The following is a 13,064-nucleotide window of genomic DNA, read 5'->3' as shown; positions in this document are numbered from 1 at the left end:
TCCTGGAACTAGCTCTTGTAGACCAGGCTGGTCTCAAACTCCCAGAGATCCACCTGCCTCTGCCTCCCGAGTGCTGGGATTAAAGGCGTGCGCCACAACCTCCCAGCCACTAATTCTTATAACTTACATTAGCCCATAATTCTTGTTTGAGTTAGCCATGTGGCTCAGTACCTTTTTTGGCGAGGCAGTAACATCTTGCTTCCTCTGTGGCTGGATCACAACTGCAGAAAACAGAATCCTCTTCCAAGAATTTTCCTGTTCTCATTGTCCTGTCTCTACTTCCTGCCTGATTGTCCTGCCTATACTTCCTGCCTGACACTTGACCAATCAGCATTTTATTAAAATACAATTGATATGGCACAATCCATTGTCCTGCAGCACTTATCCCCCACTTTTTTTTTAAAACAAGAACTCTGAATCTAATATCCTTTATTTACCTTTTCTCCTGACCATTATCCATAACAACTTGTAACCAACATTCTAAACAAAAGAAAATATCCATAGTCTATTTTTTGAGAATGTGGGTGTTGTTTTTCAGGCTACTTCCTGCTGGTTGGGCACGCTGATAATTATGGGGACCTAAAGAAAATTTAGAATTATGATCAAGTAGTGACTGGAGTATCCTATGAGGCTTCATCATCTCAGGCAGCATCTTGAATCTGTTCTGAATGTAGAACTAAGACATCTGGGTCATATCTTCCTAACGGAGATTTCTCAGGTGGTCTTCCTTGTGGATTATTTTGTAGATCATGTTCTTGAAGTACCTTCTATTCCTCTGGCTCTGCGAATCCTTTATCCCCTTCTTCCCTAGAGTTTCTCTAGCTCCATTTAATATTGGTCTTTGTATCAACTCCAATCAGCTGCTGGAGAAAGCCTCTCTGATGATGATTGGGCTAAGAGCCCACCAATCCTATGAGTACTGGAAAATGTCATTAGAAATTAATTCATTTACCTGCTTTTGTCAGTTTGGTTCTACCCCAGGTCTCTGGATCATCCATCTTTTGGATAATGACCACTTAGGCAGAATTTAGAATGGATTTATTCTCATGATGTGGTCCTCAGATTGTATCATTGGTATCTATCATAGGTTGACTATTTCCAGAAGCTCTGATCCATGTTTGCTTTAGTGTATCTGGCATGCAGGAAATGTTGTGAGTCATTTTTGTGCTTGAGTTGGTGTCCCAGTCACATCTCTGGTACCCTAACCTGGTAACAGAAGATGGCTTGTTCAGGCTCCATATGCTTCTTGTTCAGACTCTACAGCCTCCTGGTTTAAGCTCCGTATCCTCCAATACTAGGAATTTTTCCTAGGATCAACCTCATAGCTTCCAAGAAATTTCCAATGCACAGCTCTAATTCTAATAGTGGACTCATATCCAAAATATATAAAAGAACTCAAAAAACTAGGCATTAACCAACTAAATAATCAAAATTAAAAATGCGATACAGACCTAAACAATGAATTATCACTATAAGAATTTGAAACAGCTGAGAAATACTTCAAGAAATGTTCAACATACTTTGCCATCAGGGAAATGAAACTCAACACTACTTTAAGATTCTATCTTTTACCTGTTGGAATTGCTAAAATCAACATTTCAAGTGACAGCTCATGCTGTCTCACCAGCTGCTGAGAATGTGCAGAAAAGAGAACACTCCTCAATTACTAGTGTAAATGCAAACTCATACAGCCACTATATAAAGCAATATAACAAGTTCCTTAGATGTTTGGGAATCAATCTATACCTGCTATACCACTCTTGGACACCAAAAAGTGCACCTTTATATTTCAAAGACACTTGATCAATTATGTTTATAGCAACTATATTCACAATAGCCAGAACCTGGAAAAATCTTGGATGTCCCTCAAGTGAAGAATGGATAAAGAATGGAAAAACCTTGGATGTCCCTCAAGTGAAGAATGGACAAAGAAATTATAGTACATTTACACAATGGAGTATTACTCAGCACTTAACACAGAATGTCATCATGAAAATTGCAAGCATGTAGGTAGAACTAGACTAAAAATCACCCTGAGAGAGGCAACCAGAAAGACAAATATGGTTTGTGCTTACTCAAAAGAGGATATTAGGTAGTAAGTAGAAGACAATCATGCTACAATCCACAGATCTAGAGAAGTAAAACAAAGAGGAGAGGTCTGGGCAGAATGCATGAATTTCTCTGTGGGTTTACTGGAGGTGGGTGGGGATAGGAACAGGATGGATTAAGCAGAGCGGGGAGGAATAGAAGGAAAGGGTTAGGGTTAAAGACGCAATGGAAACCTACTGCATTTCTTCAGTGTTAAATTGACAGGTCTCTTGTTGACTCAAAACAATATGATAGCTTTCCGTTCTTTTATTACCAACACAGACATTATAGATGTCCATCTGAAACTTTGTGGAAATCGATATTCCAGTGTATGCTTGTCTTCAGAAAATGATTAACTGGATTTTCTCCATGTTCTGTGTAGGCTAGTGGCCAGGCATCATAATGCATGTTCCCTAAATGTTAGCCTTGATATCTTGCTTGTATACAGAAGTCACTACTTGTAGAAGAATTTTTCTTCTCTTCTATATTCTGTCTTTTCTCCCGTCTAACTCTATATTATGGGAGAAGTATCCTAGCAAGCATGGTGTAGGAATTTGAAATAACTAGGAATATGCTACTGAATTGGTCTACAAGATAATAGTAATATCAGTTTCTTTTACATTCCATTATCCCCAATAGACATCATAGTTTATAAATGGGTATAGTTATTCAAAGTTAGATGCCAGTAGAACTTATATTTAATTAGTAGATTAACAACAATACTCAGCAATCATACACTATTAATCTTAAATGAGTATGAAGCCACACATTAAATGTTTTCAGTGTAAAAACATTCATTTCAACACTTATAAAATCTAGAGTATCTTTCTTGGTAAAGTGATAAGAATTTCTGGGAAAAATTTTCCTTTTTTCAGGTTTATTTCATATTTTATGTATTACATACACAGAAATAGTAAACATAAATAAGAAAAAAGATATATAAAGAACTAACCTACATTTTATGTGACACTGATGGATGGATAGTATATTTTCAAAATATATATAAGTGCATTTATATATTTTTCATAATTCATTAGACAAACATTGTGAGATGGACAATTTTAAAAAAAGAGTTAGGGTAGTGAAAAAGAAACAAAAAGAGACAGAGACAGAGAAGACCCTTATAACTCAACAAGATACATATTAAAGCATCTCAATTTTGAATCATAAAGAAAGCACTAGAATGACTTTTATTTTGACAGCTGAAGGTCCTGTTAGCTTGAGAAAGTACCAAAGGACTACAAAGAAGAAAGATTTGTTTATCTCTAGAATAAAGAGTAGTATAGATCATTGACATGTTGCAATCACTGATCGCGTAAACCTTAGTAGCTGAAGGTCAGAAATACAGAGAACTCTCTAGTGAAATTTCAAGGTGTATTGACTAATTTACTTGTCCTCCAACAAAGATAATTAGCATTTGAGATAAAGAGAGGTAGATGAATGAAAAACCTGTCTGAATCAGTATCTTGGAAATGTTTGTCTGATGATACTTGAAACCTGTAATTATGACCGACTTAATGATATGTTACGAATACAGTAAATTTTAGAACAGGATGTTTATGTGCAATCAAATTATTTGAAACTTGAAGAATCAGACAGGCACATTGGATGCACATTATCATGTCTGCCACAATAACCCTACATACCTCAGACATATGTATTAAAATGAAGAATTTGAATCAAACCTACTATACCTTTCATTGACATTTATTACCTGCATCATTAGAAATACCTTTATATCAAAGGTTCTCAAATGTAGTAAATAATGACAGCTATTCTATTATCTTAAACTTTGGTGTTTTCAACTTGAAAATGTTAATGTTAATATCTGATAAAGTGGTTTTCTTTCTTTTTTATTCATTTTTAATATTGGGATAAATTCTGAAAATGATACTTGTACACAATTTTCAAAGATTTGACATTATTTATAATATTAACAATAGTAAACCTTCAGGTCAAATTATCAATATCAGTGATATTGAATGTCTATTTAACTATGCATGCTTGCTATCATTTGATTTTCTATATAATCTCTCTGAAATAATCTGAAACAATGCTTCGTATGGAAGGTATAAGAAGTTTTTTCAATAAGCTTAAGTGATTTTAAGAATGTAAACATTTCCTTCTTATCTACAAGGCTCTGTTGCAGTTTGACACTTTATTCTCACGGTATTTCCTTGTATTTGAGGATGCATATCACTCAGTAAGAATGTTTCTTATATGATAAAGATAAGTTGTAGTCAAGAATACAATAAACAGAATACCACTTATAGTTTCTTGTATAAATTTTCTCTCATATTAAAAGTTTCTATCTTAAAGCAAAGTTCCTTTAGATGTAGGGCATCATAGATGCTCGAATGGAGGTTACACATTCCCTCCTCAAGTATGCATAGTCACTAAGGACTGCTGAGACTCACTCAGATCAGCCAATTAGCCTGATGGAATATCCAACAGTGGAGCTGCCTGAGAGATATAGAGGCAAATTTAGACACCTAAAATGACACTATACAGTTATACTGTACATCTGTGTAGCGCACTCTAGGTTTAAAGCTTTGGTTAGCCGTCACCCATGCTGGGGTGGCCTTTAAGGATGAAGCTGTTTTTGAGTCATTTCTGAACTTGCAAATAACTCCTCACTAACACTCCTGTAAATTATACCCATAAAACTCATCTGTCTCTTCAACCTCAGCCCCCAGTGATTATGCTCCCCACTCCCCACTGTAGCTGCACATTAGCCTAGGCTGATAGAGGTTTCTTGCTCCAGTCTTAGCCCTGAGGTCCACCTGTGTTCTCCAGTCAACTCACTGTTACTCTCACTGGTCACCTGAAGCAAATGAGGAATCTAATGCACTCTGAGTGATTCATCTCAAGAATTCAGACACAGATACCTAGGAGTTACAGAACGGTGAACACACTTTGGGGGTATAGTCTGGTTTATGAGCTGAACTTATTGATAACGCTTTATGAGAATGCAGAGTTAAATGATTTTAATAGTTCTGTTCACACCCAAGAGGCTGTAAGGACAAAGCTAGACCTCACAAGGAAATCTGCCACAATGCCATCCACAAATATAGACGAATTTTAAATGAACTGTGAATATTCCAAAGGAACTTAATCTTGGCTATGCATATATGCCCCAGTTGATGGGATTCCTAATACTGTTATTGCTACTTGATTGAAATATTCAACTGAAAATGTTTTATTGGAACAAAGTTTCCTTTGAGTATCAAATCATGTAGTAGTAACTTAGAATTCAATAAAGTTAAATGGGTTTTAAATAATTTTAAGGACAGCTCGTTGGTTCATGAGTTGAAGTTTATCCTTACTTTGGCCTATGAGAGGATAGTTCTTCATGTCTGCCAAAGAATAGTGTCTCCAAACAGGACAGTTCTTCAATTTCAATGCAATACTTCAAATTACTTTTGTAAGCAATTTTATACTTACTTTTATAAAATAAGGTTACTGTGGAATATATTATTTGGGTACAAGATGTGACATTTTGTCATAATGGTGCAATTATATGAATCATAGCAAATGGTGAATTTGGCTACAGGTAGAAAAATAAGCATTATGCACTAAAATTCATGATAAATTACTATCTTTAAAATAGTCACAATAAAGAACAATTCTTCTATAAGGCTAATGAAGCCACATCTTTTCAATTAAAGTCATATTGCCAGTTGAAAGTTTTTGTTGGCATGTGGGAGTTGAAATGAATAACTCAAGTGCAGCACTTAGCAGATGTGGATGAACAATGTCCAGAAGGATGAGTAACTGATGGAGCTTCTGCTTTTTTGTTATTTTTAATGGAATAGCTGAGTGACAGAACTGCACATTTTCAAGGAACACAAATGCTGCCCCATCACTCATTGACCTCAATTCAAGCCTGCCATAGAGAACTTCATTCTCAGAAAAGATGTTGATTATTCCATTAGGTGTACTCAGTGCCTATTAGTTTACACACAACTGATGACTCAGATGGGTTGCTTAGCTTTCTGACAGTACCCACTTTCTTACTAGTAAGGTGCATTTATTATGTAAGTGTTCATTCAGCCTTTTTCCTTTAATCAGGATAAATCAATATCACTGAGGCAGTGAATAAAATAAAATTACTGTGCTGTTTATTTCAAGTACTATCTATGTGTTTGTGAAAAAGAGAAAGAGCAGATAAATTGAAATAGGTATATATTTTAAATAACTAAATACATAAATTACAAGTTTACAGTAAATACCATGATCTTGAAGGAGCATGATAGAATAATAAGAATATGAAATCAATAGTTGAAATTATATTTTAATTTCATTGGTTTGATTAACTTTGAGTTTAATACTTTTAGTACATATAAATTTTGAGGGAATGTTAAGTTGAACCCTGCACATCTTGATTTTATTTGATGTCACATAGTTATCAGTCAGGGTTTGCTGCATTTAGTCTGTCTCCATTTTTATTCATATTGAAAAATATAAGTTGCTTATTTCACCACTAAGTTCTTTAGGACACATCCAATAACAACCATAGAGAACTGTGCTCACTTCCAATTAATTTAGCACTATAAGTATATATTACATATTGTAAGACAATGCATATTATATTTTATTTTTCTATATTTTAAGTTATTTATAAGCATATCAAACAACATTCATAATCAAAAAACTAAGGACTTTTAAAAAGGAGAATACAAAGTTCAAGACTACCAAAGAAAATATAACAAATAGAAACAAACAAACAAGCCAAAATTTTTGTCATGTTTAGCTGTGTTGATCTCATGGTGTGGATGGACACAGTATTGTTGCGGGAGGTCCTTCCGCTCCTCCAGCCTATAGCCGCTGAGATAGCCGCCCATTGGGGCGTGGTCTCTCTCCCTTTAAAAAAGCGGCCACTTCCTTCTCTCGCTCTCTTCACTTCCTGCTCGGCTGGCGGCTAGACTCCCTTCCTGGTCGTACAGAGGGCTGACGGTGATCTGTAAGTTTTTTTCCCCTTTAAATAAATACTACCCTATTAATTATAATTCCAAACTGCTGTGGCATCGTTTGTGACATACGTCTACACAGTATATATTGCAAAGATACCCTACATATCACCATTCTACAGAGCAAGTGATTGTCAAATATATTTATTTTACCATGCTAATTATCCTCACTTGGCTAAGATAATACCAATATATAACTCAACTTTGAAAATACAATTTTCCTTATGATTAAGGATATGATGTAGATGATAATATTATTCAAAACATTATTTATTTCAAATTTATCCACACAAAGACATCCAAAGTAATAATTTACTATTTATAAGTGATCATTAGTAAAAAATGTCACTCCCTTAGAACCTTTCCACAAACTCATGTTTGTAATTCTCCATTCTTCACTCTTTGATAAATTATGAAATTATAGTTATAATTTATACTAATATATATCCTAGCATTACATCTTCCAATTCTGTATTTAACTAGGTCTACTTGTAGAAGTCATGAAAGTAGAAACATGTCATTGATGTAGGGGATGTCATACAGAGAAACAGTAAAACATAGGTGATATAAAAATTGAGACATAAAATACTAGGGGTGATTTATTTAAGTAAATATAAGACACGAAGATGAGTAAGTTGAGTGGATAGTGAAAGAGGTTCAGTCAAGAAGAAACTTGAGTGAAGTGTATGTGGAAACTTATACTTAGTAATTTGAATAAACAAACAAATAAATAAATAGAATGATGGTAAAATTTCTGGTAGATCTGGATGTAGTTTATTCTAAAAGTCAGTGGTTATTAATAAAACCAATTCCAGGTGTTTGATATTATATTATGAGCCAATATATCATTTCTTAGTCAGTCCCTAAAGCCCTCTGAAACAATACCTTTTCTGCAGTTCTCTTGAATGTTCACCAGAGGTAGTTTATGAAACAATAGTTTTGAAGACAGCACACACTTTGACAGCAAATAAAGCTGGAACTGCATTGGACAAATCCTCTCTGCTCTGCTCTTTCGTTGTCACAGTGCTAACAGGTGCTAACAGAAAACTGAAGCAAAGGGGAATCAAAAATTTCTTTTAGATATGAACACTACAAATTAAAATAGTAATTTACTAGGCAAGACATGCTCTATGGTGCAACAGTGACATACAAGTTATAGGGGAAAAGCAAGAGAAAGTTCAGGCTTTGTAGTATAAATTAAACAAAATACTAATGCTGAGAATTTCTTAGTGGAAGACTTACTACTTTTGTTTAGGTAAAAGTGTCATGGTAGCAAGCCACCTTCTGAATGTCCATGTTTATATACATAGACATATATTATGCTCTATGGTACAGTGCTGACATCCAGAAGGCATTTTGACTCTCTCTCAAACAAAATACAAGGAAAAGAACATTGAAAGTTTCAGAACTTAAACTTCTCAATAAATTTAAACAAAATTTGATGTTACATAATGAGCACATTTAATTAAGTTTAAATTTAATGTTGGAGAATAAAGACAAAGTAGGTGAAAAAGGGCAATGACAAGTTAGACTGGACTTTAAAAGTTTATCAGCCATTTATTTCCAAATATCCAAATGCTGATAACAAAATCATGGAAGCTCTATTGTAGAAATATTTCGAAATTTTCTTGAAGTGTTTCACAATAATTAGTAGAAATCTGAGTAGTACCAAGAAATGGTATGATATAAATACAAATTAGTTCTTTTATGCAGAGAATAGAACTATGTTTTATAAAGGTAGACAGAACTCATATTTAAAATTAAAATCGTTCTTTTAATAAAGATATGATAAAGTAAGAATACTAAGATATATATTCAAAAAATTATCATAAATCACTATAGTTTTATGTGAACAAAACATTCAGTAAAATTGCTCTATATTTATCATTTTAAAAATTTGGCATGCTATACTATACACAAATATCAAACCCATGAGCAGTTCTAAAAGCTAATATACAAAGAAATAACCTAAAACTCTTTTAAATATAGTATCATCAAAATAAGAAAAATATTTCATTCATGTGGGCTTTTGAATATATCTAAGCTATTAATAATATACTGATTCATTAAGTGAGGCCCTATACTGAAATCACCCAAATTATGGCAGAATTATTTATATTTCTCTAAGATGTGTGGGAACAGGTATACAATTTGTCAACTGAAAGAATAGTACCCTATCACAAAGAGAAAATGAACCATTTTATTTCTTTGATATATTTTATACATTCTAATGTTACCTTAGCAATTTATCTAAAAACAAAGAACTGTCTGCTTTGATAAACACAATGCACTTTTTTTTTTCTCTCGAGAAGGACAATTGTTTTAAAGAATGCTCAAGTAACAATTACAAGGGAAAATCAATCATTCCCATTGTCTTTTGTGTTCAAGGAATACATTATTCACCAGCTGCCTTTGATCAGCTGGCTTTACCATTAATAACAATGCATTTTAACATTTACTCTGTGACACCACACCATTAACTTTTAATTTATAATTACTAGAGACATTTATTTTTCATTGTGGAGACCCATTGAAATAATGCTAGCTTCCAATCACACCTTTGTTCAGCACCTACTACTATATTAATCGCATCTCCACAACTTACTAATCAATTTGGGGGAGTGTTAACCAATCTACTTTCTGTTTTGTGATCTTGTAAAGAATTGTATGAGCATGTACTTCCTCTCAGGATTAAATAAATAATTCAATCTGGATATCTCCACGGGAATTCTGTTTGAATTCTCTTTGTCGTTCTGTCATTTCTACCACTTCTGCTGAGTGCATACCAGTTCAATTTTCAATGTTAATATCTACATTTTTTTAAGCAGTCTAAAGCAAAAATTGACATTTTGCACTTTTATTTGACAGTCAGATCATAAGGAAAGATAACCCTCCTAAGTAGCCCTCATGTAACCAAAAACATTTACCGCTTAAGCTTCTAGCATTCGGTTGACTATGTGAATTTTACACTAATTACAGCATAAAATCAATTAAAATAGTTTGTATTTTACAGTGAAAGTTGGCTTACAAGAAGTGCATATCTCCCTTACCTTATCTCTCATATCCCACATAATCTAAATACATCTAATTTTATATCTAATGTTAACATCTGTAGGATGTCTTTGTTTCAAAGAAGTGTTTGTGAACCACCATAGCTCCCATATAAGATTCTGAAACTTAAATCAGAACATTATTGTTGTTGATAGATTGAGAGCTGAACGTTCTTGTCATTTTTTTCCCAGACTGCTTTGGGATGGCAGGCAAACAGCAATGGCCATTCTGTTTTTTATTCTAATCCACAAAATAAACAGGACTGTAAAAGACAAATGAACATAAAAAAAAAACTGTGTGCTACCTGTTTGTCCTGTGATTTGGAAAGTCAGCCAGACAGAGCTCTAAGCCAAGTCTGAAGGTTGTGTGCATACAAAGTTTTACCAGATGACATGTTACACATGGTTATTTTGCATATTCCTTGCCACAAAATGTGTGACATATTAATATAATTCATCTGTGATTTGAAAAACCAGATTATTTTGAAAGCCTATGCACTAAAATCTATACTTAATGGAAGATCTAGTGATCAAGTGGAAGCCTGTGAAATACATTCCTCATTCTGAGGGTTGTACAAAATCTAATGCAAAACAAAGAAAATAGTGACACTATCCATAACATAAATAGTAAGAATGGTTTACCAATTTGGCTTCTGCATAATTTATGACTTTGTATCTTCACAAATTACATGGAAAGAACCTACAAAGATGGTCCAGTTAGGAGTGTGCTTGCTGGGAAAGAACAAGTCTCTGAATTAGCTTCCAAAATCATCTTAAAATTCTGTAATACCTATGTCAGAGTCAAAGACAGAAGGTCTCTGTGAATGCTGGCTACTTGATCTACCCAAGGCACAAAGTGCTAGTTTTATTAAGAGATTATGTCCTAAAAAATAAGCTTAAAAATGATGGTAAAATAAAACTCGATATCATTACCTACCCTAAACATGCACATTAACAATTGTGCATGTGCACACCCATGTGCACACACACAAATAGAGTGAGAGACAGAAAGAAACAAAGAAAGTATTTAAAACTACAAGGAGTTATCACATTGCGTCTGGTCAAATAATTGATGTTATATAAAACAAAACCAGCAAAATGTTATGTTTTTTTTTTACCCGAATTGGCCAAAATGAAATATATGTGTACCATATTTAGAAAAGCAAAATAGAGCAGAACCCCAATTATTTGTTATGATGATCAGAAGAGATGCTCTTTAATATATTAAATGTAAAATTAAGGCATTCAGATATTTCTTTTCTGTACATTTACACAAAAGATTTGAAACTGAGATTTTTTATTCTTGTAAGGATTCTTTAAATTTATTATTTTTAGCAATTTTACTAAAATTTTTAAAACTTTATATTTGTATTTAATGTATCCCCTTCTACTTCAACTTCCCCAGTACGTTCCAATCTCTCTCCAACTTCTTATCACCTTTTGAAATTTAATTACTTATTTACTTTTTTAGACCACTTTGTGCTATTAATTTGATCTACATTCATGAGCACCTAAGAAACATACCTGCAGCAGCAAAGTTTAAGGAAAAATAGCTGCCCCTCTTTTGTAGCCATCATCTGCCAATAACTAGTTAGCTAGTGGTAGTGTTTTAGATCCTCTTAAAAGTTCATGGGGTTTTCAGTCCCAGTCCAGCTGGCCTTAATGAGCTCCCAATAGATCAGCCCCACTGTCTCAGTGGGTGGGTGCACCCCTCCCGGTCCTGACTTCCATGCTCATGTTCTCCCTCCTTCTGCTCCTCATTTGTATGGAATAAAACCGGAATCTCTGAACAGGGCAGACAATGAGGGCTGATGAGAAGCCAAGGACAATGGCACGGGGTTATGACTGTACTTCATGTTCTGGCTTTGTGGGAGCCTAGCCAGTTTGGATGTTCACCTTCCTAGACCTGGATTGAGTGGGGGAGGACCTTGGACTTTCCACAGGGCAGGGGACCCTGACTGCTCGTTGGACTGGAGAGGAAGGGGGAGAAGAGTGGAGGGAGGGGGAGAGGAGTGGGAGGAGGGGCAGGAAAATGGGAGGCTGGGAGGAGGCAGAAATTTTTTTCAATTAAAAATTATAAATAAAAACAGTTCATAGGGTTGCGTTGTGAGTTTCATTTTGCTTTGTTTTGTTTTGAGACAGGGTTTCTGAGTGTAGCCCCTGTTGTCCTAGAACTCACTCTATAGACCAGAGTTAACCTTGAACTCAGAGTTTGATCTGTTTCTGTCACCACCCAGTTAAAGCCAACAGCACCTGGTATTCCCAGGCAGTCTCTTCTCCAAGTACGTATTAGCTTCTGAGAACACACGATCTTATTTTAAGGGCAATATGGCCATAGACCCCTGGTGGGAATTTTGACTGACTTGAATTTGTGCAGATCTAATGCATGTAACCACAGCTGCAGTGAATTCAAGTGTGCAACAGGCATAACACATCCAAAGGTAAGTATCTCACAGCTCTCCTCCTATCCCCTAGCTATTATATGCTTTCTACCTCCTCTTTCAGTATATTCCCCAAGTGTTGGGTAGGGTTGGGGAGGATACAATTGTCCAGCTGCAGCTGAGCACTCATAGTCACTTATTGTGAGCATTTTTAATTGTAATGCACCTTTGCTTTAACAATTACACACTGCTTTTTTGGTCAATATTGGGAGCAGAACAAATACATGGATATAAAAATACTTAAAATGGAGCACAAAAAATAATTTATTAAACACAACATCAGTAGGTTACTCCTAGGGACTATGAACTCTTCAGCTATGTTTTTGACTATGTTTATATTTCTAGGCATGATATGTGTCTAGCATGCCTATTTATCTTCTTCATATTGTAGATTCAGAATCCACCATTGTGTAAAAACATTGCTGTTTTAGCGATTTTATAAACTATTGGATTTTTATAAGGATTTTTCATACATTCTTATTTTTCATTGTCACACCTCCTGAACTTCCCCATAC

This window comes from Microtus ochrogaster, chromosome 2, assembly GCF_000317375.1.
Source record: "Microtus ochrogaster isolate Prairie Vole_2 chromosome 2, MicOch1.0, whole genome shotgun sequence".
NCBI classification, from domain to species: Eukaryota; Metazoa; Chordata; class Mammalia; order Rodentia; family Cricetidae; genus Microtus; species Microtus ochrogaster.
This window is presented reverse-complemented; position numbering follows the sequence as displayed.